We start from the raw sequence: 26,808 nt of genomic DNA on the forward strand, positions 1-26,808 counted from the left end.
GTTGACCCAGGATAGAAATACAGCCTGCATCTCGCCTGGAGAGAGTCAGAACCTAGGCAGACAGATATTAAAAGCCAACACAGAGCTGTGACTTAAATGTGAGGAGCTTTAGTTCCTTAACTGTAGGATGGCTACAGTGCCAGTCCTCAGCCTCATGGGGGGGGGGGGGGGGGAGGATTAACAATGATGCAGTGTGAGGCAGCAGGCTGAGCAGTGCTATTCACCAGCACATGAGGGAATGAACTGCACTGTCTAAAATCAGCCTTTCAATCCTGGTCTGAAACCAGAGAATGGACTCAGCCACTGAATGATGAGGAAGAAGCAGGCTATCATGTTGACTTGGCATTAAGCGCTCATCTAAAGATTAAAGCTGGTGTTCTGTTTACATACTGGATGCTTGCAAGAGGGCTCGAATGAAGCTGTGATATGCTATCTTAGCATTTTGTTCTAATGCTTGAGTGGCAGACTTTTTCAGAGTGACTGAAACTAAGGCCAGCAGTCTGGGGCTATGTTTCAGTGACTCTTACAGACCAGTTAGTAGCAGATGAGCTCAGTGAGCACTGCTAATACACTGTTTGCAGGGAGATCAGTGGCCTTACTGTTCACCTTTGGGCTCCATGACAAAGCAATTGCAGGAGGAAGCACAGAGAGGTTGTCGTTTGTCAGACAGACTGGCAGCTTTTCAAACTGGCAGCTTCCAAGCATGGGCAAGGAGAAATCTTCTAACTTTTTTTTTTTCTTTTTTTTTTTTTCCAGTGGAATCAGGGCTGATGTGGTGGCACTGCATGCCAGTCCTGCAAGCATTGGCACGCTGGTCAGCTTTCACCAAAGTTAGCTAGCAAGCTGTAGTAAAGGCCTTCGAGAAATTAAATTCCCTCAATTTTAATATCTTCCTCCTAATATCTAACATAAACCTCCCCTGTCTCAGTTTAAAACCATTCCCCCTTGTCCTGTCACTGTCCATCCTCTAAAAAGCCATTCCCCCTCCTGTTCATATGCTCCCTTCAAGTACTGGAAGGCCACAATGAGGTCTCCCCAGAGCCTTCTCTTCTCCAAGCAATCCCAGTTTCCTCAACCTTTCTTCATAGGAGAGGTGCTCCAGCCCTCTGATCATCTTAGTGGCCCTTAGTGGTCCAGATACAGACCACTCCAAGAGCTCCACGTCCTTCCTATACTGTGGGCCCCAGACCTGGACGCAGTACTGCAGATGGGGCCTCACAAGAGCCAAGATGATGGGAAAAGAGATATATCCATTTTGCAGAGAGCTTCACACTTAGTGCTCTTTTCTTCTTAACCAGAAGAAAAAAAAAAAAAAAAAAGCAAGATTTCTTGCCCACCAGGCAAAGATTATTATAGCTTCTTTCTCAGACCATCCTGAAGGTTGCAAATAAGCCTACTGGTACTGAGAACCAAACTGGATTCCACACTGCTTTAGTTCCATACTAAGACCTCAGACCATATTCTACAGAGCCATCAAAACACAGGTACAGAAACCCACAAAGAAAATCAATTTCAGATGCGATAGCAGATTTTTCTACCTATCCAACATATAGCAAAGTAAATAAAATGTCCTAGTTTGGTATATGCTTTGAGAAACATTTTTCTCGGGATTAATGTGTTAAGACTTTGCTTTACAACAAACATTTTTACAAGTATAGGTCCTCTGTTCATTCAGAGGAGGACTTGAAATCATTGCATTATGATAACAAATACAGTTTTACCAAAGCTGTAGAAAAACTGCCACTCTTCCCATTCCTGTGTCGCAGCCTGAGGTGCAACTGATGATCTCGGTGTCAGCAATGAATCGTTCCATTTACGACACTGCCATAGGTGAAGAAGGGCCATATTCTGTCCTCTTTTACTGGCTCCACTGCGAAGGATGCCTCTTTGGCTAGCTGATGTGATTCCTCTGAAATTGTGGTTGTTTTCTGCTTGAAGAGGACAAAGATGACTTGTCCCAGCACCTTCAGTGGTTGGCACTGATGAGACCTCAAAGTGGATTTTTTCCACCCTGAACCTTCTCAATGATGCTGAAGCTAATGGGCTGGAGCAGGTAGGACAGATCTGGCAGATATGATCTTTATAATGGAGAGGGTGTCTAAGAAGCCATAAGTTAATTTGACTTTTCAGGCTAGCAGCTAGACAAGAGCATCAAAGCTTTCACTTTTAGCTGAGCATGTTTAGCATCATAAGTAACAGACAGGCTGGGGAATGGAGGAGCCCGGGCTTTTAACTAAAGTAGGACAGCACTTCTTGCACAGAGAAATAGTGTTTAGCTTTACTTCTGCATTAGTTTTCATGCCACTAGTATTTTGTGGGTTAGTGCTTTTGTGGGGGAAAAAGGGTGGAGAGCTGGGCAAGCTGTTCATTGCTCTCCTGCTTCAGCATAAATACATTCTCACATTCAGCTCCTTTTGGCAAACCAAGTGAAGAGACTGCACTTGGCAAATCAAGTTGTATTTAGCCTCTAGCTAGTAATGTTTATAATTTGTTACTGAAAACAGCCCTGAGTATGTCATAGCACTGGAAGGAGTTCAGCTAGTGTCAGCTGAATGTGGGAGGTGGGCAATTTTCCTGTATGGAGTCTGCGGATTCAGGTATGTTCTGTGTTAAAACATCCATAGCAGTGCAGTCTGGTCCATGCAAAAGGCTGAGCTGCTTTGCTATTTATTTTTATGACTGCTTGAGGTCAAATCATCTCTGTGAAGGATGATTTGATGACAAGTACTGACAGAGACCTAGCCTACTCCTCTAGTTATTTGACAATGTAATCCTAACCAGCATCTCCTCAGCAGACAAACTCACTGGTCAAGCCAATTAAACATAATCAATACTTCTATTAGATTTACATTACAATCCCTTGGGATTTCAAAAGCTTTGAAGGATTTAGACTGATGAACTAGAATTGCCCCATAATGACATCCCCACTGATGCAACCAAGTCAGCAGCTAGAGTTCTCTTCAGCCACTGTGACAGGTGAGGAGTGCAAAGATGGATAAAACACAAGCAGTCTGTTTACCTGTAGATGGATTTTTGGCAGAAAAGCAACCAGAAAACCTCCTCCAAAGATCTGAACAGGCTGCATGGTCAGTCTGTCTGCACTAAGACATGGTTTGAGGGCTCCTGAGCTTGAGTTATGGATGAGCATTTTGCTGGCATCACAGAAGAGTGAGGAGGAGAAAAAAAAAATGTTAATCTAGCAAATCTGTGAACTTTTCCAGTCAGTGATGAAGAAGCAGCTTTGACTCTAGGCCTTGAGCCTCCAAGGTCCCCATCCCTCTTCTGCTGGGAGGTAAATGCTCTATCAGGTTCTTACAAGAAAGAGGGCTGAGGTGGGATGCAAACTTTCAGGGACAATGACCAGCATGCACCTTGCCATGGCTCAGCCTGGGCTCTGTCTTGTGTCTGAAGCAGTGAGCTGCAGTTTCTGCAACTTTAATAGATGTCAGCAGATGATCATGGCAGCTATCCACTTCCAGTAATTAATTTCAATTGATGAGCTCAATCTCTATAGCATTTTCTTCTTTGCTGTTACTGCAGATTAATGATTAGTATATTTAAAATGCTAGACTGCAACATTTTTGCAATGGGAAAAAAAACCCTCCAGGTTATCAATCTGAAGAGGCTGAGTGGTTGGGTGTCAGAGGCTTCCCCTGACATGCAGAATTCACATTCCTAGCCAAAATTTTGGTTTATATTAGTTAGAGAAATTGCAGTTCTGTTTTAAAATCTAGAGGATTTGTAGGCCTGGAAGCTTATTATGTCTCTACCAACCTCTATGAAAGACACTGCCTCTGCCCAGAGCCTTTGCTTTGCATTGTCTAGCCAAGCAGATAATTCTGAAAAGCTATCCAGACCATGGCTGCTTTTGCTGCTCATGCCAGCAGGTTATGGACTGAATGAAACACACAGGGTGACAGACCTGAATATTTCCATTCTTTGATACTATTGTTGTATTGTAAAATCATTTCTTCCCACCTGTTTGTTCAGGTGCAACATGGCATAAGTTTAGGTCATCGGAACAATTACTACTATGTGGGATTTTTGCTCTGTGAAAATAGGAGTTTTGGGCAGACAATCGTAATTTCTGTCATCTGCCATAGCCTGGAAAGTTAATTAAGCACTTTCCATTTTCCATTTAAAATGGTATACAAATGCCGGACATTAAAAGAAAGATTTCCAAATCAGAACATGTGAGTAGCTTCAAACTTTCCTTTGGCAGAGAGCCATGTGCAAGGTTCAGCAGAAGTTCACCATTTCCCATTGTGTAAGGCTATTTGTTTAACATTTCTTTTGTCTGAAGCGGCCTTGTCAAATGAAATCTCCACATCATTCTCATTTGGCCCCGCGCTCGCATCTGAGCTGTCACTGCATAGAAGCAGTTTAACTTTAGGCTTAACAAGAATGTAAGCATAAGTGGATGAAGTTTTTTAAAAATCCGCAGGACCTTTCAGCTAAATCATACAGTCAGCTTTCAAAAAACCCCACCAAAAACTGGGTAGTCTCAGAATCTCGTGGCATAAACACCCAAAGACACTTCCAAGGACCGAGGTTCAGCAGCCTGGCTCACTTGGTGTTTGTAGACAGGCCAGCCCAGGTGCCACAGCCAAACTCCACTCTCAGTAATTGCATTTTGACCAGATTAAAAAAAAAAAAAAGCCTTATGTTGTTTTGAGTGAAGAACATATCCTTCTTACCACCCTGTCCTGTGCTGAGTGGTAATGCTGAGCTCAGTTCAGTGTCTGTCACCTTCCCCAACTTCAGCATGAAGCCATGCACATCTTGTAGGTATGCATTATTTGGGATGCCCTGCAGGGTCTGTCTGGCACAGGACCTTGCTGAAGCCTTTTGAAGTTTCGTATCAACAGGCAGCGTCATTAAACATTGCATAGGATTGCCTCTGCTAGTAATGATGTACAAAAGAAAAACACAAAACCAAAACATTACTGCTGGCATAGAATGACGTGTTTTAAAAGGGAACTCTGGAGGTCCTCTGCTCAACCTCCAACCTGTCGAGGCTTCTTCAGTTACAGCACATTGCTGTAACTGGAATCCTTTCTCCTTAGCATTTTTGGTTTGCCAACAAAGATACATCTTTTTCTAATGTACTCAGTTACCTATATAACCCATCTGTGTCCAAGGCTGTGTTGTGTTTTCATTCCCTGATATCCTTTGCTCGAAGGCCTGCTATCACTGTATGGTAGCTTGGTATATTTTGAAAAAATAACAGTTACAGGATTCTTCCAGACAGTTTATTTGGATGTAATACTATAGAGTGAAATGTGTGTAGCAGTAGCAGAGCTGTTCTTGCAAGGGTCTGCAAGAAGAGTGCTGCAAAGCAGTGCCCTCCCAGGGATGCACTGCCTCCTGGCCCCAGCAACCCACAGCTATTTCCCTCTTGCTGATCTCCTGTGAAAAGGTGGAGGAAATGAGTTCAGCTAATGCCCCTGCTACCTAGGAACAACAATGCATTCTCTTTGTGTCATGGTATATTTTGCAACTTGTTTATCTTTAATGTGGAGACTTGGACTCTTTCTGGTGCAACACGCCAATAGCTAGCGCTGTACTGCAGGGCTGTGTGCAATGGGAGCTATGGCTCAGGCTGATGCTTCTGGCATGCAGCCCTCTTTCTCTCCCAAGTCTTTGATTTTTTTCAGCTGCAGTTACCAGACAGCTCTCTGGCCCTTACTGCTAACAAGTGGCACTGTAGCAACAGCTTTCTGATGCTCTGTCTACTCCACTGCACCCTCCCTCCGCTGCCTGAGATACAGCGATGCTCACACGTTGCACATGAAATGTCAGCTGAGGGATGGGCTGTCCCCAGAAGGAGAACCATCTGAATTGACAGAAGATGAAAAGCTTGCTGCGATCACAAGAATTAACAGCATAAATATGAGAGGCTTTTGACAAGCTCCTGACTGTCACACACATTTGACTAGCTGCTCTTTGCCACAATCGTGCCTTATTTGATATCCTTGGATGACACTGCATAAATGCAATGCAAGTTAGTTGTACGTTTCCCTTCCAGAAGGGATGCTCCAGCTTTCCCCTCCTCTCACTGTTGAGTGATACATATCCAGCCATAGCAAAGAATCAGAAAATTGCTATCTGTCCTAGACAGATTGGAAAAGTTCCCCCACTAACAAAATGATACACTTCTGAAATGTTGTTCCATAGTGCTAACGAGCTGCTGCTTATTGTTGCATGGGCAGTTCTGCAGCAGGAGACATCTGGCCGTTTGTAAATTAATAGTCACTTCAAATGTTAGAGCTAAAATAGAAATACCTATTGTTTTTATGAGATTAAAAATACACACTTTTGAAATTGTGACATTGAGAGAGTTTGGACTAATCCCTTCCCCACACCAAACCCCAGTAACCACTTTCCAAAACGCCGTGGTGGGATGGTAATGGGGAGGAATCCAACTTAAGAGAAGCTTTGAAAATGTTAAGGAAAACAATGGAGTTTTGCCTCCAGTTTTTCAACTGGAAAAAAAAAAAGAAAAAAAGAAAATTTGGGAAAGATGCAAAAACATCTCTTTAACATAGCACATATTTCATTTAACAACAAAAATCAATAATTTTCAGCCCAAAGAGAGGAAGTGCAGCTACTTGCACAGGGCTCTCACTTGGCTCCTCTGTGTTAACATGCACTGCAAACTGTAACTGTTGTAATGCTTTTTAGCTACTGCCTTCTTACACGACACTGAAAACATCCGGCTTGCAATGAAATAGATCTGTATCGTAGTGAGATACTTGTCTAGAATATTTATTCCTTTATGCATTATCAGATAGGAAGTCTGAAAAGGAAACAGTGGAATCCACAGAATCCAAACCAAACTGTTCCTTCCCCAAGATGAAGGTCATTTGTGCCTCATGCAACTGTCTGCTTATGTCCAAACTGCTAAATTGTTCCTTTTCTCCAGTGTTGTTATTATTTGCTTTTTGAAAGGGCTGAGCATCAAATCTGGACTTTTGCTGGTGTTGCTTCTCTGTGACTGTGCCTGCTAAAGATCTGTTAATGAATATGACTGCACTGGCATATTCTTAACATGAGTATCATGAAGACATTTCAAATGTATCCCTCCTAAGACAATACATGTTGTGTATGAAGAGATGATTTATACATGTCACCTAATTTGTCCTAGAGCAGTTTATTTCTTTACAAACTTAGAAGAACTGTGTATGTGCATTCTGAATTTATCTAACATCCTTCTGCTTTGACTTTCACCACGCTTTCTTCCCAGATCTGATTCTCTTGTTTACAGCTGGGTCTGTTTTCACTTGACTTCCTAACAGGTCACAATTCTGGTGTATTTCTGCTCTCAGGAAACTAAGATCCCACCTGCAGTTACACGCAGGTTGTACTTCTCAACTAGCCAGCCTTACCTGGAGGCAACCTCCTCATGGCGGCATGCTCTTGGGTAGAGCTCAAAGCACAGCTGTCTCTCCGACTGCCTATGAAAGGGTGGCAAGGTAGACACTGTACTGCTTTCTCCATGATCAGAGTTCTTTATGGAGCTTCACACAAACTGTCCTTGTGTATTTGCTGCATATCCCCAAAGCAAACTGTGACCCCTTCTAACCTATTTGTGCATCACCTAAACTCACCCTCTCAGAGACGCATTAGAGGAGCTTTCAGTGCTATCTTGTTTGATGCCTAATGTGCTGGTTTGCTCTTCTAAATTTCTGCTTCCCATGCCACCTCTCCATTATATACAATTAAAGGTCAAACTACAGGTTGGATTATCTCTTCCACCCCCAGATGATTCTTCTATTTATAATGTGCTTCAGCAAGTAAAATGACACAAAAAGGGCATTTTCATTCAACCACTTCTTCCTGCAAAGTGCTTCAGGATTTGATTAAAAAGCTAGAGTTGACAGATGTGTTTGCAAGTCACCTTGCCACATTCATAAGGACTATTCCAGGTTGTTGAGGGCCCTGAGGCTGACTAAGAGTTGGGCTTGTTCAGCCTGGAGAGAAGAAGGATCTGGGAAGACCTCATTATGGTCTTCCACTACCTAAAGCGAGTCCATAGGAAAGCTGGAGTGGGACTCTTGCCAAGGAGTTTAGTGACGGGATGAGGAATAACAGCTTTAAGCCCTCTTTGGGTTTAGATAAGCTAGTAGGAAGGAATTCTTAATTCAGAGGATGGGGAGGCCCTGACACAGTCTGCTCAGAGAAGTGTGAGTGCCCTATGCATGGAGGTGCCCAAGGCCAGGCTGGATGGGGCTTTGGGCAAACTGGTCTGGTTGAAGGTGTCCCTGTCCTTGGAAAGGTTGGAACTGGATGGACTTTAAGGTTTCTTGCAACCCAAACCATTCTGTGGTTCTGTCATCTTATGTCTCTCTCCTGTAGGACTGTCCCAAGCCTGCACTCATCTGCAGAGCGGAGATCCAGTTCTGTATCCCTGCAGGTGAGGCTGGTGTCATAGCTTTGCTTTCAATGCAAGGCACCTATCTCCCTGTGGGACGTTATTCATGCTGCCTGGTTTCTTGCATTCAACTTCAGTGCCTAAGGAGTCATTAAAACAGGAGAGGGCAAAAGTCTGCACCAGAGAGCACAACTTAGGCTGAACCAAGCAGGGACTCGTCTCCACCGACTGTAAGTAAAGCAAAGGCAACTTCCTTGTGTAAACATTTAAATCAGGAGTGAGATAACTGGCTGTACCACTTCAGTCAACTTCCATCACCTGTCCAAAGCTTGTTCCAAGTTTGTCATTTGGCTTTGATACAACTGTCAGTGCAACAAGGTGGGGACTACAGCTCATACACACATAGGAAAGCACACTGTGAGATTTTGAACTGCTTGATTGTTGCAAACCAGCAACAATCTGGTATTGCTAAAAGCTCCGCAGGATAGAAAGAACAACATGGAGCTTTCCTTCATGTTGTCTGAAGAACTAGAGGGTCTAAACTATATGAAAACATTAATGTTGGTGACAGACTTGCAATTAACCCAACAGGTAGATCAGTGAATACTGTGAGTACGCAGTGACATTTATAACTTTTGTGCAAGCTGAAGCAATAAAACTAGTTCAACATGTAATTTTCTGAAGAGCTCTGAGAATATTTATGGCTGCCAATCCTTCTTTTCTCTGCAATTTTTAAAAATCTTTGCAGAGCATCAGTTTCTCCCACAGGCAAGTTTCAAAGAGTGGTGTTCAGCTATCTGAATGCTGAGCTAGCTTGGGCATTTGCTAGTTTCAAAAGTATCATATTCACTGTACGTCAGGCTGCTTGGAAGGATGCCTTTCACTTACAAAATTCCATCTTTAACACTACACTTTAGTTACATTTTATTGGATGAGATACACGAAGAGTCTTTATTTCTAGAAGTTTATTTCACCTCCCACTGGCATCCAGAGGAAATTTGGGGGCAGAGCTGAGGTAAATTAAAACTTACTCCGAAAGGGGAGGGTTATTTTTGTTAATAAAATTAGTATATGCCTCTGTCAGAAAGCTGTGAATACCAGAAAGGGCAGCTGCTTCATGTCAAGTAGAAGTAGTGTATTACATGAAATTATTTGGAGAGCACATTTCAGTCCTCATTCCAGGCACTGGTTGTGAGAGGTGCCATGGCACAAACTGGGCAGTAACTGGGAGCGTTCTGGAAGCAGGCTGGCTGGAATGGAACAGGTACAGCTTTGTGAAGACAAGGAGGCAAGCATTCCTCCTTTTCACTTTTAGCAGAAGACAAATAGCAGCAGCAAAGTGCAGCACCAATGCCTGCATTCTGAACTGAAAACACAAATACAAGTTCCAGAAACATGCAGATACTTTGTGCATAAAACTACCTCTGTTTAGATCTAAAAAATGCTGTGTAACTACCTCTTCTCTCAATCTGTAGATAGAAATAGGAACTATCTGAAATGTCTCAAGGCAAAAGACACCAGCCCAAATTTCACTTGGTTTTACTCATTCCTGTAGAGTCAGTGTATCTTTGGGTACACTCGTTTGCACCAATGTGCTTTAACCCAACTGCCAGCTAAGAGATGTGGGTAACTTGCTTGGATATGGGAAGATAAACACCTGGAGCTTTACCAAGTGTCTCCTTGCCAAGAGTACCAGGGAAAACCTGATCCCAGGGAGATGACAATTGCTCAGGTAAGTCACTGCTAAGGGGGAATTTTCTTCCTTACACACTTTGTTCTTGGTTTTATAAATGGATTTTCTATGGGTGACACCAATGTGCACATCACCTAAAGAACTGACTGTGAATACCAGGTGGTGCAGAGACAGATGTGTGCCTTATTTGATACTCCTGATGAGTGAAAAGCTATCTTCAATGAATTACAGACTTGAACCCATGCAGATTAACTTTACTAAATTCATGTCTAGTTTCTGCAGCTTTGCACCCTTAAATGTTTGCCATTGTATCACTTATGCCAAAAGCTGAACAGTAAGAACTGGGAATATTCTGGCAGGACTAAATATTTCGCCATCACTTTTGAAGACAAAAAAGATTAAATCATGAACAGTAACACATGCAATAAATGGTAGTTTAAGCAGAGTAGTATATAGTAGGTGTAAAACAGCAGTAGTTACTAGACAGAAATGGAGAGCTTTTGGTAGCAAAGTAACCACCTGTCTCCAGTGTCCCTGCCCTGCAACCTCTGCTGTGAACAGAACTATTGATCCAAGAGAGGATGTTTTGCTCCAAGGTTTGAATTCAGATTCTCTGTAAGCAGGCAGCTCCTCTAAGCGTGCTGCCCAGCAGAGCACTCAAGCCAAGAAGAAATGACCTTGGAACTTGCAGTGTCCTTATTTTCTCACAGATATCTCCTAGCCCAGCTCAGACACTGGTTTTCCTTTTGGCTGCATATGTGCAGATGATGTCTTGTGAGTCATTTCAGAAAACACAGTTCCACTCTCTCTCACATCCATCCAGTGTTCTGGGCAGCTTTCCCTTGCCTTCCAGTCTTTCATCCTCTGCAACTGAGTCATCTTCCATGCTTTCTGCAGTCTGGATTAATTCCTTCTTCGGCATGTGGGATTTTCTCTCCCACTCTTCCTCCACAGCCTTTTAGAGCAAGTCATCTTGCTCCGCTGCCTTAGCTTTTCCATCTCTAACAGGGCAACCAGTGCACTTCCCTTCCTTGGAGCTCTTTTAAGAAAAAAATCCACTTCTCTCGGCAAAATACTGTGATGACTGCCACAGAAAACTATGTAAGCAGCATAATTCATAGCATGCTTTCGCAGGAGTATCAGCAAATGAATAAATGCTCTTTCCAGCTAACCACATCTCTGGAATGGAAAGTTCTAGTCACAGCAAGCAGATGCTGCCAAACAAATATGAGTTGTTCTACTGACAGTATTGGTGTGGCAGGTAAGGGGCAAAAACTGGGGTTTCTCACAGGGAGATGAGGATTTGAAGGTAGAGCAGAAGGAGGAAGAGAAAATGTTGAGCAGGCCAAGAACAGACAAGCTGTTTTGAGGACGGTGGCAGGTATGATGAAGAGTAAAGGCAGGAGGCACTTCCAGCACCTAATTCAGGGATCAGCCTGAGATTATAGCATGCAGCCCCACTGACTGCTCCTCCTCTGCAGCCCTGCTCACAGTACAGCAGCAGAAAGCACAGCCTCCCAAGAAAAGCTGCAGCACTATATACAGTGCTGAGGTTAATAAAAACACCATCCAACTTTCCACTCAGCACTGGGACTGTGCCAATATTGACCAAACTACTGATGTTATTAAATAGACTCCTTTTCATTTGAAATGCAAACAAGTAAATATTAGTGCTACCTCTAATGAGACTATGAGAATGCACATACCTAAAAAAAAAAATACTCATGACCCTTACATTAGAGCATACAAAGCGTTGGGGCATGATGATGGGCTGTATCTCAGCCAGATTAGACTCAATTATAAGAGAGCTAAAAGCAGAACACAGAAACAGTCTGTGCTGGACACTGGTTTGCAGATTGAAAATGATATCTGCATATTCTGCATGCATGCTTCATCTGTATCTTATGAGCTCAGAGGTAAGGTCTAAGTATCTCTATACATCACACTGCAGGCTCTTAGGACAGTCTGGTCTGTGAAATCCCACAGGTCCAAAAGCCGCCCAAACTCTCAGCTTCCAGGGATGCTTTAATTTATTTTCAAAGTCAAGCAAAACCAATGAGGATCTGACCCTGCACCCTTTATACTCACTGTCTGCAACAGGTATGGACTCGTTCCTTGGATTGTAAATAAAATACTTGCAGTCCATAAATCTTGAAAAATGGCTGTCTCTTGCAGCAGCAGATCTATTTTCCTGGCCTGCTGCAGGGCAGATTGGGTAACAGTCCACAACTCATCTCAGCCCACAAGGTTTAGGTATTTATAGAGCATCTTGGAAAAGATTTTATAATTTACATATGATTTGCTGCTGGAGAGGATACTGAGTGCCTCTCCTACAATGGAAATAATATTCTGCATATATTGTTACAAGCCCACTTTGTAATACTGCTTTGTAGTACACAGACTTCTTTTTATTGGCTTTACTTACATCTGGTATCTTTTATGGGCTCTGAACCACTCACATTTCTGAATCATTTACACTATTCTTAATACCGTCGTGACTGAAATGAGAGCTTGGCTTTTATTCTGCAGTTTACTAGCAGGACATGCATGTTGAAACAAATCGTAATGCTGTGGCTTTGTATCTTCAAAGTGCTGCTCAAATATAGCACAATAAAATTTTGCACTGCTCAGGAGAGGAACCTAGGAGTATTTATCCCTGAGTCGTTGGTGACTGAGCAGCTAAGGCACTAAAGTTGATGCCATGCACAAAGAAGACCAGCAAAAGTTGTGCCCCAGCTCAGCCCACAGTCAATTCTCACCTAACAGTCCTGGTCACACTGAGAAAAGAGAAGGTTTCTTGTACTTGCAAAGAGCCACAATCAAAGAAGCCCTAATCTTCTTCTGAAACACAACCTTCAGTGTGTAGCAGGGAGGTGTTCTACTCAGTTTTGTAAGTTAATGGGCTGGATTGGCTCTCACCCAGTTTGGCTGAGGGGGAACCTCCTCCAGTACCTCTTCAGTTGTGCATATAAACATATGGCAATCTCATGTATGGTACCCGGTCTCCCTTCTGGTCATGGTACAGAAAGAATAGGTAACACCTAGACAATGCTTAATACAGTTAATGGGATAACATTAATGGAAGTAGCTGTTTTCTGAAAGGTACGCAAGAGGAGCCTGTGACATTGATATGAGTGTTCTCACTCCCCAGTTATCGTGATACATGTTGGGACATATTGGGTCCTGAATTGGTCCTCAATGAAACACAAAAGAGAAAAACATTCATTCGATATAAAGATCCGTGCCCAGAGAGGTGGTGGGTGCTCCACTCCTGGAGATACTCAAGGTCAGGCTGCGTGGGCTCTGAGCACCTGATGGAGCTGTAGGTGTCCTTGTTTAGTGCAGGGCAGTTGGATCAGATGGCCTTTAAAAATCTCTTTCAACTCAAACCATCCTATGATTCTATGATTCTGTGATTCTCTCCTTGATAACTGGGATCTGCTCAGGTTAATTAGTTTTTTTGTTCACTTAACTATTCCACCACCAGACAGGGTAGGTGCTAAACAGAGTACAGACAGGTCAGTCTTTTCCCTCCATCTTCATCACTCTGAGTGAGACAATAAAACACCTAGCCTTTTCTCATCCACATATCTCAAAGCCTGCTGTGGAGCAGGACAACATATTATGTATATTTGAAGACAGAACAACAGAAAGAAGGAACTAAGGTGACGCCCATCCAGGTCACACAACAGCACAGATGGGAGATGAACAAGGCCTGCTCCTAAAGTACACCTTCAGACACGCTGTTTTCAGTCAATGATGAAACCTCAGATTTAATCAGATTTTTTAGATCTCTCAAACATATCTAAGGAAGGAGACAGATATGCAGAGACACAGTGAAGATATTGAATAAAACCGATGACACAATTTCTGCTTATTTTTGGAAGGTTTTGCTGAGTTTACAAGCCACTGCTCTTAAAACCAGAAGTTGCATTAAAACCTCAGACCACTCACTTTCAAGTTTTAAGCAGCAGCCAGTTAAGAGGAAACCCCATCTACAGCTAATGCACTTCTGCTCAGCAGGGTAAAACCTTCTGTCTGATCTATGCTAAGAGCTATACTCCACTTTTTGGTCAATGGTGAAAGTCACAGACAATACAAGCAAAGGTTTGGTTTGCTCCATACCTTTTAGCTGCTGGTAGCAACTCAGGGAGGGAGAGCACAACCCCACTGCAGCTAAAGGAGGAAACAGCACTTTCTATTCTTTATGGTAGCTACGCAAAGTTGAAGAAATCACACACAACAAATGATTGCAAAGGTAATGAAAAGCAAGGTTTCTAGACTTTGGATGAAGAGCTCCGCTCCTCAATGCTAGAAGAAGCGTAAGTACCTTCACAGAGTTATCCTTAAATCTGTCTTAAATCTAACTTTTCTTCAGGACTGCACCTGGATCTCTGAGTCACAGCAAACTTCAGAGGCTGCCAGGTCTTTCTTTCCACCTCTCCTTGCCCTTCTCAGAAGAGCACATATACACACACGCACACCCAAAACAAAAAGCAAATCAAGTAACAGATGTTTGCAGCATGCTATAAAAAAAATGGCACCTCCACAATGCTTGGAGGTAGGTTAATATTTAGTTTGGCTTATAGTATCATCAGACTCATAGGGCAGAACCCACCCTAGGGCAGATTCGTTCTCCTTTTTGGAAGCCTGGAGCACCCCATCCTACAAGCAGCAAGCTCCAGATGATGCTGGAGCTGATGCAGACAGGCAGCTTTCTTTTCACTGTATCACAATCTGTAAGACTTTCATCCCCCAGCTCCTGTTCAGAAAAGGCAGTGTTATCTCTTCATTTAACTGGATCACCTGGGTGGGTATTAATATCATGCACTTCACACAGTCGCATGCCTGACTCCTGCCTCTGTTGTGGCTTCACAATCCAAGGAAGCTGTTAGTGATCCTCAGCTCATTTTGCAAAACCTTAATAACCTCCATTCAGCTACAAGCTCAGGGCTAGAAGAAATGGCTGTCTTTTTTCCCATAAGCTCAGGTAGGACAAATTGCCTTCCGGTCCCACAGCCATAGCCATTGGTGGAGCACATCCTTGTGGCCTCTCACTGGCAAGCTGAACAATCTGTTTTTCTAGATCCAGAGCAGTGCTTATTGTTTGGACATCAGCTCAAAATGATGGAGCCTAGCTTTTCATTCTGGTTAAACACGAGTAAATAACAGCCAAACTATGTATCATATCATAACGCAGCTCATTGGAAACACTAATTCTGATTTGGCCTCAAACCAAAGTAAACTTATTTAGTGTGAATGCCTAAGCAACATTCAATTTTTAATCACCCATCACGGTTTTCTGTTAAAACTTTGTCTTTTAAAGTGCAGTCTCAGAGACTTGTCTTTTAATTCCTCCTTTTACTCTTCCAGCTAATTAGAGAAGTAGGCACAGGACATGCTGATTAATGAGAGTCCAAGAATAAGGCAAACCTTTTACATAACTTCTTACAGCACTACAAAACTGAAACACAACACATACGAGACATTACTTCTACTAAGCTACATCATTAATTGGCTCTACAACTGATACTTCCAATACATCTCTGCCCCACAGAGATACTGGGCTACTGTCTCAATTCCTCTCCTTGCCTCAAAGCTACAGAGATCATTAAGAAAAGGCTGCTGGCAGGATCCTCCCTGGCTTTTATTGAAAAAGACATTCTTCTTTCTATGAACCGTTTTCCTTCTTCCTCAAAGAGAGGAACTTTTGAGTAGCCTAGGGAGCAAACAAGTTTGTTTTGATAAAGAACTGAAAGCAGTTCTTTGAGTAATTACTGAAGTGGCAGTATTTCCACGAATCTCAAGTTGAATGATGACAGTTCTGGAGGAGGAAGAACAAATAAACTCTAACAAAGCAGACAAGCAAGAAAAGAGAAACACTACGTGATTATGGAGGGAAAGCTGCCTAAAATGACAACAGAGTGATTGCCTTAATAAAGATTACAGAATTGCCCCCTGAGGATGGGATTCACCTCACGTAGTAAGGACATCAGAAGTTAGATGCTGTGTTTGTGCTTGCTATCTGAAGGAAGCCTACAGGAGGTCATTGGTTTCTCCTTAAGATACTCATCTAAGAAATCAGCCTCTGGAGGTCCTTATTTCCATCCTGCCTATTTCTCTCCACTGACAACAACAAGAGCATGGATGACTAGCTTCTCTTATTTTCTGTAAAGGTGCATAGTGACAATCATTCCAAAAGAGCTCAGTGTTTTGGGTCAAGTTACAATTTCTAAGGGATCACAACTTTGCTTTGATTTGAATGCAATTAAATTCTCTGCTGTAATAGCGGCATAATGACATTGAATATTTTTTCATTATTTGCTCAGCTTGGAAATTAAACAGGATTAACAGGCAATGTTGCACAATAAAATAGATCTTCTCACCCATATGGACAGCACTAGCTCAAAGTCAGTGCATTTTCCTTTCAGTCTGAAAAGCAAACAGACAAATCCATTCCTTTCTAATACCTCCTTTCCAGTGCATGAAAAGAAGGAAGCTGTGCCAGCAATTATACAGCCTATGAGCCATGGCTGGTAGCTTTGCTTCTCAGACTCTGTGCCATTTACTGAATCACTGTTTGCCCCTGCCCTCCTGTCTGTAAAAGAGATGTCAGTGCCTGAGATCTTGATCTAGCAGAAGCTGTGCTCATGTTTAACTCTGCGCACAGTGCAGAGTTACTTGCTGAAATGCTGATACATGCCTTGGGTAAAACACAAATGATGATGACTTCCCCACACTGGCTTTTACTGTTTGGAGCAATCCTTCAATTAGTTAAGAGCTTGGAATGTTTTTTTGTTTTTTTTTTTTGGTGCATTAAATATATGAAAAATCCCCTAATTCTTTATTATTATGTATTTTAACCACCACTTTTTGCTTTGTGTTCTTGCAAAAAGTATTTTCAAGGGCTCAAAGGACTGATTTACTTAAAACTTAACAAAGCATATCTCCTAGTGTAGTGGTCTCCATATTCAACATCAACAGTTAAGATCTTATCATGACAAGTAAACAGCTATTATTGTATTACAGCCGTCCTGCCAAGGAATCATTACATAGCAACTCTTATCTCCCATCACATCCACCCACCCATTTCCCAAATACGCAGACAGCAAGATTCAAACCAAAGTTCCCTGTATGAAGGATGGCTTCCAAAGAACCATTCTAAATTAAGCCTATATCCTGGCAGCCTCCTTTGTGGTGAATGACATAACAGCATGTCTGTAGGTGATCTATAGTTTGTATGAGGTGGTAGGGAGATGAGGACCCCAACGCACTTGTGGATGGGGGTCTCTGTGTGGGACAATTTTCTGTTTTTTTTTCTAACTAGTGGGAACAGATTTCTAATGCAGCCAATCGCAGAGAGAAATGTATTTTGGGCTAACAGTCCAATCCACAGAGTGCACTGACTTCAGCTGGATCTGTGCTGCAGCAACAAAGCTGAACAACCAAACACTACAGCTCTTGCTCACTCTTTCCTCTCTCTGTCTTCACCTGCAATTACCAAACAGCTTTGCTACGCCATTAACAGGGAATTGGACGGTCTGACACAGTTCTTATTTTTGTTTATACAGCATCAAAAATGTGCACGTCCTATCTGAGGACTTATCTGCCCGCTTCATCTTAACTTGCCTAATTGCAAGGCCAGGTATAAACAGAATAATTGAATCTGAAGAGTAAATAAGCAAACGCTGCATGTAGAGCTGGGATCAGCAAAGCTTTTGTAAACATATTCTCAGGAGCATCTATAGGTTCCTGCTGCAGCTGAGCTTGCTTTCAGTCCCAGGTTTTTAATGTAAGCCCTATTCTGTGAAGATAAAAATGTGAAAAAGAAAATTCAGTAAAATCACTCGACTTTATGTAATGCAGATCAATCTTTGGCTCTTTTTAAATACTTCAGTCTCCTTCCTGCCCTATGAACAGGTGTGCTGCTCAGAGAGATGAAGGAGAGCAATCCAAGTTTCCAAGGGCATTACTTTCTCTAAGATGAATTGGTTGAAATGCATTCTCTAATACGCTGAGAATTCACAAATCTTTTTTTTTTTTTCTTTATTGCAGACTAACACCATTTCCATTTTAATAATGACAGCGAAAGCAATGCAGGGGACAGATTGTGCAAAACAAACATCCACTAATTTGTAATCATTTAAATATGTAAAGCTAGACTTTGATGTTAATGCACCATTAAAGAGAAGCTGGGAAGTTCACACATTGGTTCCTATGCAGCTTGTCAAGAACAGAACAGCTCAAAGAGCAGCTCACTGATTTCCAGCATCAAACCCACCTCGGCAAGCTTGCCATCTTGTAAAAATATTTGTTCTTGACATCTTTCAATTTTGCAAGGCAGGGAAAATCCATGGAAGGATCCATGTAGGAAAGATCTACACAGCTTGCAGATTTCTGTGCTTTCTCCTCATTATCAAACAGTATCAGCTATCTTGTCCAAGAGAGCCTGGCTCTGACTCTCCTCCAGTCCTTAGGGAGGAAGGAATGTCTTAATCATCCCAGCTGTCAGAATCATTTCACAGCGACTGTATTTTCCAGCCTTTGTAAATTATGTTTACAAAGACCTCTGAATATTGGCATGTTTAGGAAATAGTTCCACATTCTGGAATTCCTATTCTTAAAGGGAAGAGGAATTTGTTGTTGTTGAGGTTTACGTTAGCATCTCCCAGGCACGGTCTCGATGACACTAGTTGCTTAGAACCTTCAAGCTGTTCCCAACAACAACTTGTGTAACATTTTAGTTTTCTTCTAAACTTCTGCTAATTAGGAAAAACGTGTTGCAATTTCACCTTTTTAATCTGTAAGCTGGGCCATGACTTTGCTAATTTAGCCTATTTCTGAAGTGTAGAGTTTCATTAAAAATACTGGGAAAGGCTGATACCTGAATGCAAAATAGTTTGTTTGTTTGTTTTTGCATAAATGGGCCACAATGATGTTTCTGTACCGCTGCTATAACTGCCTGCTTGCCTTTTGCAGCTCTCCCTTCTATATTCTATATATTCAAGGCTCATTCTACGCAAATACAGCTGTAACACTCTTAAATCTCCTTAGATAGTGATAATAGACTGAAAATGCTCTTTTGTGAATGTAAGCATGCTGTAACGCTCGAGTGGTAGAATCCTGTCATGACTGCATCCACACCGGAGATAAAAATATCAGCCTGGGTAAAACTACACCATAACCAAGCAGATTAATCAGGATGGAAATAACACATCAACTAAGCCAACAAATAGCCTACCAGTGTGAACCTTCAGCTTCTGAGACATCGAGTCACCAACCGGTGCACGACTGGAAAGCCTGCTGGCTTAGTCAGAGATGGAATTGCACACATCCCTCTCTCTGCTCCAGCCAATGCATTGCTGTGTCAGAGTCCGCGTGCACAAAGCTCCCACTGATGTCACACTTACCTCACTTGGGGAGCGCTTCCAGTCGGTAAATCTAGTGATTTCAGTAGCATGCAAGCTAATACCTTGGAGAAGACAGGGTCCCAAAAAGCAGCCTTGGAGAATGTAGCCCAGAGATGGAACATCTTGCAGAAGTCAATCAGTTGCAGACTGGAGTCTGCTGATATTCAATTCAAATCCCATTCTTTTTCTTTTCCAAGATTTTTGAGGGGCAGTTTTCCTCTTTCACAAACAATCCCAGCCCTTGGTTTCGATATTCAAATCATAATTTGTTCTCAGGGTAACGAACTAATACCTGCATTCAGGCACGCCAAGGAAGGACACTAGGCTCAGCTGAAACTTGGTACCAAATATGTTCTGGACATCAGACACCATTTACACTCCTTTTTTCCAGCTTCTAAAGGTAACTGTGCAGTATGCAGTGTCAAAAAATGAGTAAAACAAGCAGGAGAAAAATTTTCAGCCTTAAGATGTAACTTTGACTATGCTGCAGTAGTAGACAAAGACTTGATCAACAAATCTTTACACATGAAAGTGGATTTTAAGTAAATATTTATATTATAAATGTTAACTAATTATCACAAGGAAAACAGAGAAGTTTGTTCATGGAAGCGAAACAAAATATGTTTGCTTTATGCTGCTCTTATATGGTCATTTTTATTTGAAGCAGTCACAGCAGCATAGCAATCATATTTTTCACTCTGAAAGCCCCATTGGAAACAGCATCAGGCACTTGATAGGGTGAAAAACAAAGTAGGCTGACTTCAAAATCATCAGCTTAGAGTTGAAAATACTATCTCCTGTGGAATCTCCTGATGTTGTTTACATCTACTGCTCTGGTAGTTATTCCCAGTGCAGGGAAAGATAATTAGATTGCTGGAAAGAGAAAGGTAGCAATGACTGTAAATGGGATCTTGCCAACGATTTGGCAAACAAACTGTTATCTATCGTAACATTTTCATAATGGTGAAGGAAAAATGTCCTCAGATATAAACATCTCTGCCTGGATTACTGAAAGATACTGACGCCTGAGTGATAAAATAAATGTATGCTTGCTAGAGCCTTTCTAGTTCATGTGGCAGCACTGCTTGGCAGAAACAATCTGAAAAAGCTCTATAAGCCTCACCTCAGCCTCCATCTCTTTCAGACAACAGTCATTTCCATGAAAAACTACACTTCTGTGCCTACAGACAGCTTCTGTGAATACAGAAAGAGTTTCACCTCTGACAATTCAGGCACAACAAAGCTGAAACAGCATACTGAAAAAAAGTCTCCACATTAAGGCAGAGAACTTCTCTGCTGGCCCACAGCTGAGCAGAAGGACACAAAATCCAGGGGGTCCAGGGGGTCTCTGCATGTCTGGCCCTGCCCAGACGTCTGGTGTGTTCCATCCCAGCAAACCAGACTCCTGCCCGGGGGTACTGGGATGCAGGGCTGCTCTCCAGGGGGTGCTAAGCGGTCGGCGCACAGAGATTTCTTCTGTCCCAAGGCTTTCAGGGGTGGGAATGAAGCACATCCCTGTCCTTGTTCTCCTAATCGCCCTTTCAAGCTAATGAACCACTCACACAAATACTGCACATAAAATCAGAGAGCGCGTAACGACCGTTTGACCTGATAAAGTCCTATCGCCGCACGGCTGCCACTCCCGGTGCGCAAGCAGGATTCCAGAGAAGTGATCAATAAGCAGAGCACCGATAACCCCTCTGGTTATATCAATCAATGGAACGGGACAAATGGGCTGGTGTGAGATTTTTTAAGGATTTCCAAAATGCCTGCAGAAATGCCACGTGCACTGTCTGACTACGTGTGTTTGAGACAAAGCGTTAGACGGGGAGCACTTTTAATAATAACTCTCTCCCGATAAACGGGTGGCTATGAGGCTGCTCACTCTAATTAAGGCTATGTTCTGATGGCAAACACAGCACTGCATCTGTCTCAGAATCGCAGCACAGTCCGTGCAGCACGCGTCCGGGACAGTGCACTTTCTGTAAGCAGCCCTGCGCTATGAAACAACGTAACTAATCCCATCCCCGGGTGATTTATCTGTGAGGAGGCAAGAAGCCACGCAGAAATATCCCAGATCCACGAGAGAGAGAAACGTTATGATCCACGAGGTAAAGAACACGTCTAATGATGGAGAGTACGGAGGAAAGCGGGGAGGGCGCGCAGTCGCAGGAGAGAAAGGTGTTTAAACGTCAAGTCCGGAGGCCGCCGAGGACACCGCGGCTCGCAGCCCGCCGGGCCTTCGCCCACCCCGGGCGGCGGAAGGAGCGGGCGGGACAGCAGCGCGGCTCCTCCCCGCCTTCCTCCGCCCCCCGCTCCGCGCCGCCCCGGCCCCGCCTCGGTCCGTCCCGGCTCGCGGAGAGGCCGCGGAGCGCCCAGCTGCTCTCGCGCTGGCTCGGAGCCGCCCGCTTCCCCGCGCCTCCTCCCCGTCCTCCGCAGCCCGCTCTCGGAGGTGGGGGAGCGCTGCGGGGCGGCGGCGCTGAGGTGAGCGGCCGGGGGGGGGGCAGGGCGGGGCGGGGGGTAGCGCGTCCTCGCGGAGGCCGGGCCGGGCCGGGGCCGGGGCCGGGGGGGGGCCGCGCCGCCGTTATTCCGTGCCGTCTCCGATCCCGCTCCGCGGGCGATGTTTTATTCACGGCCCGGCTTTGTGCGGGCGGGGCCGGCTCTCGGCTGCGGGCCGGGCGGCGGCGGCGGCGCCTCCGCTTTGCTCGCAGCTCTCCGCCGGGAACCCGGAGGACGGCGGGCTGCGGATAGAGAGAAAATAAACGCGCCTCCTGATCCGTGGGGCTGGCACCCAGCGCATCGCCGCGGCGGGAAGCGGCAGCACTCAGCGCCGCGCGATCACCTGTAGGTGTCAGCCCGGGGCCGGCGGAACCTCAGTCCCGTGCCCCCCCTCCTGCCCTCGTGCCCCCACCCCCGATGCTGGACGCAGCCGTGGCCGCGCGGGCCGGCCGGAGCAGATGGTGAGCCTGGGTCTCGGTTGCTGAGCTCTCCGACCCCCGCAGCTGAAGCCTAAAGGTGCTAAGATGCTTCTGGGCCAGCGCTGCGTGGTGATGTCCGGCTCTTCTGGAGAACGGAGAGGCTGCCGCCGTGGGCAGCGGTGAGATGGAGCTGGCTGTGTGCTGCGGGAGGCCGGCTGCAATCAATGGGTGGTTTTGTGTTTGCTCCGATGCTGTCTTTTGATTTCTCAGGAGCCGATTGCAGACTGGTGTGAATTGAGAGATGCTGAAGCATATTCCTTGCCCCCTGCTTTCCTGCTCGCCTGGCCTTCACCTTCCCAGTGCCCTATTTGCTAAGATCTCAGTGGAAACACTCCGCTCGAAGCTTTGCATTTATCCAGGTTTGGGTTTCCCAACCCCGCTGCCTTACAGCCACTGCCAGGCTCTGTGCTCCTCAGCCTCCCATGTGTGGGGGCTGGAGCTGTTTGCCCTTCGTTACACGCCGAGCGCGTCGATGCTGTTTAACCACATATTATCCCAAGCGTTGTATAATGAGGCGGTTCGATTTGTGTAAGACTCTGCGGTGGTGTAATACAGCACAATTACACATCGTCATGTCTAAGGAGCCTTCCAACTACTGCTCTGTCTCGGGAGGTGCTTTGTGAGTGTTGATTTCCAAAGTGGTGTGGGCAGGAGGAGCGGTGTCTGACCCTGGAGCATTCGTGGGAGGGCTGGTGCTTTAAGCTGTAATGTATGGGTGTGACATCACGCAGCCGATAAGCTATGATGGGATCTGCCATGTCAGTGATGCCCTTTGTTTATGTGCGTGCAGTTACTTGTTTTGAAAATCCATGCTTATCGTTTCCTTCCCCGCCTGCGCGATAGCTGTGAATAAGGCAGAACAGGACAAATGCTAATTGCACGAAGTTGTTTTCTGGCTGAAAATGTTTTGCTTTAGCTCACTCCAGCAGCTTGGGCCAGGTGTGAAGTTGTGATGTGGCATCTGCACGCTGCCACGCATCTCATGCTGCAGCCAGGTGCTCGTGTTTTCTCCTTCCACTCTAGTTTCTGAAGAAGCAGAGTGCTGAAGTGAGCGTTTTTTGGCTAATCCATCCTGGAGACGGCAGCTTGGTTATTTAAGGCTGCTGTAGTTTGTTATGCAATCAGATTAACAAAGGTTGAAATGATCATTCAACTTTGGGTAAACAAACGATATTTATAACATCATGGATTAGAGTGACTGCTTACATCAGAGAGATGTGCTGCGGTGAGCATATGGCAGATATTTGACAGAACGCAAGAGATGGACATGGTGATGAAGTAAATACATTTTGGTAAACTTCTCAGTATTATAACACACTTCCAGTGCTTGTCTGTATTCCAGGAGATCTTGCAGTGTGCTAGATGAAGCCCATATGCGTGGGCAAAGTCCTTGCAGCTTCACTTAGCTGGTAAGCAGAGGCCACCGCGGTGCCTGTGCGCTCAGCCCGTGGTGCCTGGGGTGCTCAGGTGGCACAGCCTGAAGATGACCAATGCTTGACTGGAGGCTTTCTGAGTAAGAAAAACAACATTGCAAACGCATTTGCAGAAGCTGGCAGCCCCTCAAGCTGCCCATTTTAAGTTGGCTGTCCTCTCCCGTTGTTCCTGAGGTAGAGGCGTTGCTGCAGGAGGAATCTGTGGGCTTTTCTCCTCAGATCTGCTCAGAGAGGAGGCAGTACCACCGGTGCGGCAGAGCTGAGATGGGAGCTGGTAGAAAAAGGGGAAGGTGGGAGACTATGTGGTGAGGAAATGACTCTGATACAAGGAGCAGAGGGAGGTGTGCAGTATGCGTGTGGAGCCTTGCTGGGGATCTGCTCCGTGGTGGAGCTCATAGTGCAGCCATCTCATGCGGGCTCCGGGACTGCGGAAGCAGAGCGGACCTTGCTCTAAAAATACCCTGGTGTGCCATATGCCTGCTGTTGTTACAGTATGTGATGGCGTCAAGCCACAGGGGGAGCAGTGAATGACTGACTTCTGTCAGCCAGTATTCTGGAGGCCTTCGTGTAGAGCCTGAGCACTTCCAACCTGCCTCTGGCTCAGGGAGCAGTAAGGCACCCTCCTGGATGCTGCGTTTCCATCCTTCGGCAGATGGTAGAGCATCACTGTGTTTGGATACACATCCAAAAATATTCTGGAAAGGGTTTTTTTGTTTGTTTGTTTTAGTTATTGATACTTATTTCCTCGCTGTCTGTTTTTAAGCAGGCATCTAATTGCAGTGGGATTTCACGGGCGCTTGCAAAAGTGTGTTACTGTGCTGCTGGCTTATCTTTGTGCTGTGTAACGTATTTGCAGCTAAATGTACACAAGCACACTTTGGGTGTGCTGCAGTCTGGAAAGGTACTTTGGGGAGGAGGTAGTGCTGTTCAGGCTGTGTAACTTAGGATGCTCAGGGAGGAGGTCGTGTGTAACGTGAGATGGCCTTAAAGTGACTGACTGTATTTCTTCTACTTGTGCTAGTCTACTCCCACTCCAGCTTATTAACAGCTTGGTGTCTTCTTCAGTTCTGTGCTTTGAAGGAGAGCAGTTGCTCTTGGTGAGCCCAGAGCTCTGTCCAGCTCAGTATGTCTTCTCTGATGGGATACCGCAGGGGCAGGGGCAAACCACCACTACAGAGCATCCCCTGTCCTGCCAAGACCTCAGCATTCCTGGCTCTGGAGGTCCTTGGGCTGGAGGATCCAGGGAGGCTGTTGTGTGGATCAACTTCTCTGCCATTGCCAAATTTGTTTAGAAAACCCTTATGGCATAGCATTAACAGCATCCCGTGTTGGTGAACTTTGGTATAAGTGCACTCTGAAAAGAACTTTATTCTACTTTTTTCATCTGCTTGGAGGTCTTGTGATTTTTATCTGAGTTCTGGAAGATTGTTTTCCTTTCCAGACTTTTCAATGGGCAAGTGCTGTTTGGGGATGCTGACGAGCCTTAGAATGCATATACAGACAACTACAGTATGTGAATTTGCAGGCTGTGAATTAATCTACAGTAATTGTGCAGTGGTTGAGGTGTCTGTGTGGGTCATAGTGGTAATAGCTGTTACATTTGGAGCATTAAAAGAAGCCCTCCTAAGGTTTATTCACTCATTCTTTACTGTTCTGGCAGTTTCTGACATCCTGTTGATTAGAATGGGTGGAATTTTCATTTTTTAAAGAAGATGGAAAGTGTGTGTTTCATCCCTTTCTACAGCCATTGCACCTTTAAGCCATTTATGATTGAAGTGGGGGGAATTTCAGCTTGCTGGTTTGTGAGTGGGATAATAGTAGAATGACCAGACAAACGCTCTGTTTTAAAAATAGAGACACTTACATAATGATGCTATGGAAAATAGCCAGGCATGCATATGGATAAGATCTTTGCTACAGAGTATTAATCCAGCAGCATCTCCTGCATGCGTCTCTGCTGTACCTTGCTTCAAAGGAAGAATCAGGGAAACCGTCCTTTCTGCCTGGCTCTGTTGTGGAGCACTGCTTGTGCTTGGAGCTGCTTTGCAGGGATGTTGCCCTCAGTGTGTGGTTTGTGCTCTGGGTGCTTCTAAGAGGGGAATTTAGGGACTATTGCTAATGAAAACTCAGGCCTGGTGAACATGTCTGGAAGAGCATTGGGATCACATCAGGGTTTTTCCTCTTGTTGTAAAGAGGCCTCTTTTTTTCCTGTCTCTCTAAGAGAAAGCAACAGATGTCCTCTTTTCCCAACATTGATGGGTAAAAAACAAGTTCACTTCAAATGCATATTTAATAGAAAGAATACTTCAGGATCTATATATATGCAGGTGGGCATTTTCCCAGAAGGGTGTGTTGGGCATGGAGGGCTGTAACTATGTTGTTTCTAACCAAAATTCTAGCCCTGAACTATAAATACCATGGCCTCACCCTCTGACTCCATGAAATGAGACGTAGCTGGAACCCGGTCGTACGTCAGGACATGAAAGGACCTTGGTGAACTTGTGCTTTCATAATAAACAAGGAGAAGTTTATCCAAGTTGCCCAATGTACGAGTTTGCCCGCATAAAGACAGCTTTTCATTCAGCGCAGAGGAGGGACTTACCTGTTAGATCTTTCTCCTTCCTATTTTTATCTCATCTCTTTCCAAGTTGTTCTTAATAAAAGCAGGACAGCCTTAATGTAATTGTGGATTTGACAAACAGACCTCTGTGTTCTAGACTCGTAGATTAGATTAGCGAAGCCTGTGCAGTTTGGGACACTGGGACTCTCTTCTGTCCATATCCAACTTGCACCCTGCTGCTTAATTTTGCCTGCGGGTCTGCTCGTCTCAGCTGTGTCTTCACGTGAAGGCAGCCGATGCGCACTGAGCATGCTGATGAGATGTGCAGGAGCTGGGGCTCTGCTGCAGATGGGTTTGCAC

At 44.5% G+C, this 26,808-nt stretch overlaps 2 protein-coding genes across 3 annotated transcripts in view; both read left to right on the forward strand.

The window, feature by feature from the left end:
- Nucleotides 1–26,808, forward strand: part of LOC128072182 (uncharacterized) — a 406,177-nt gene that overhangs the window by 19,225 nt on the left and 360,144 nt on the right. The window lies entirely within an intron of this gene.
- CUNH1orf21 (chromosome unknown C1orf21 homolog) overlaps nt 21,813–26,808 on the forward strand; it is an 88,013-nt gene continuing 83,017 nt past the window's right edge. For both annotated transcript variants that reach the window (XM_052665715.1, XM_052665714.1), the window contains exon 1: nt 21,813–21,961. The gene's annotated coding sequence lies outside the window, so the exon portion shown is untranslated. The remainder of the gene's footprint in view (nt 21,962–26,808) is intronic.

Source organism: Tympanuchus pallidicinctus, unplaced genomic scaffold (assembly GCF_026119805.1).
Source record: "Tympanuchus pallidicinctus isolate F22 unplaced genomic scaffold, pur_lepc_1.0 scaffold7, whole genome shotgun sequence".
Classification (NCBI taxonomy): domain Eukaryota; kingdom Metazoa; phylum Chordata; class Aves; order Galliformes; family Phasianidae; genus Tympanuchus; species Tympanuchus pallidicinctus.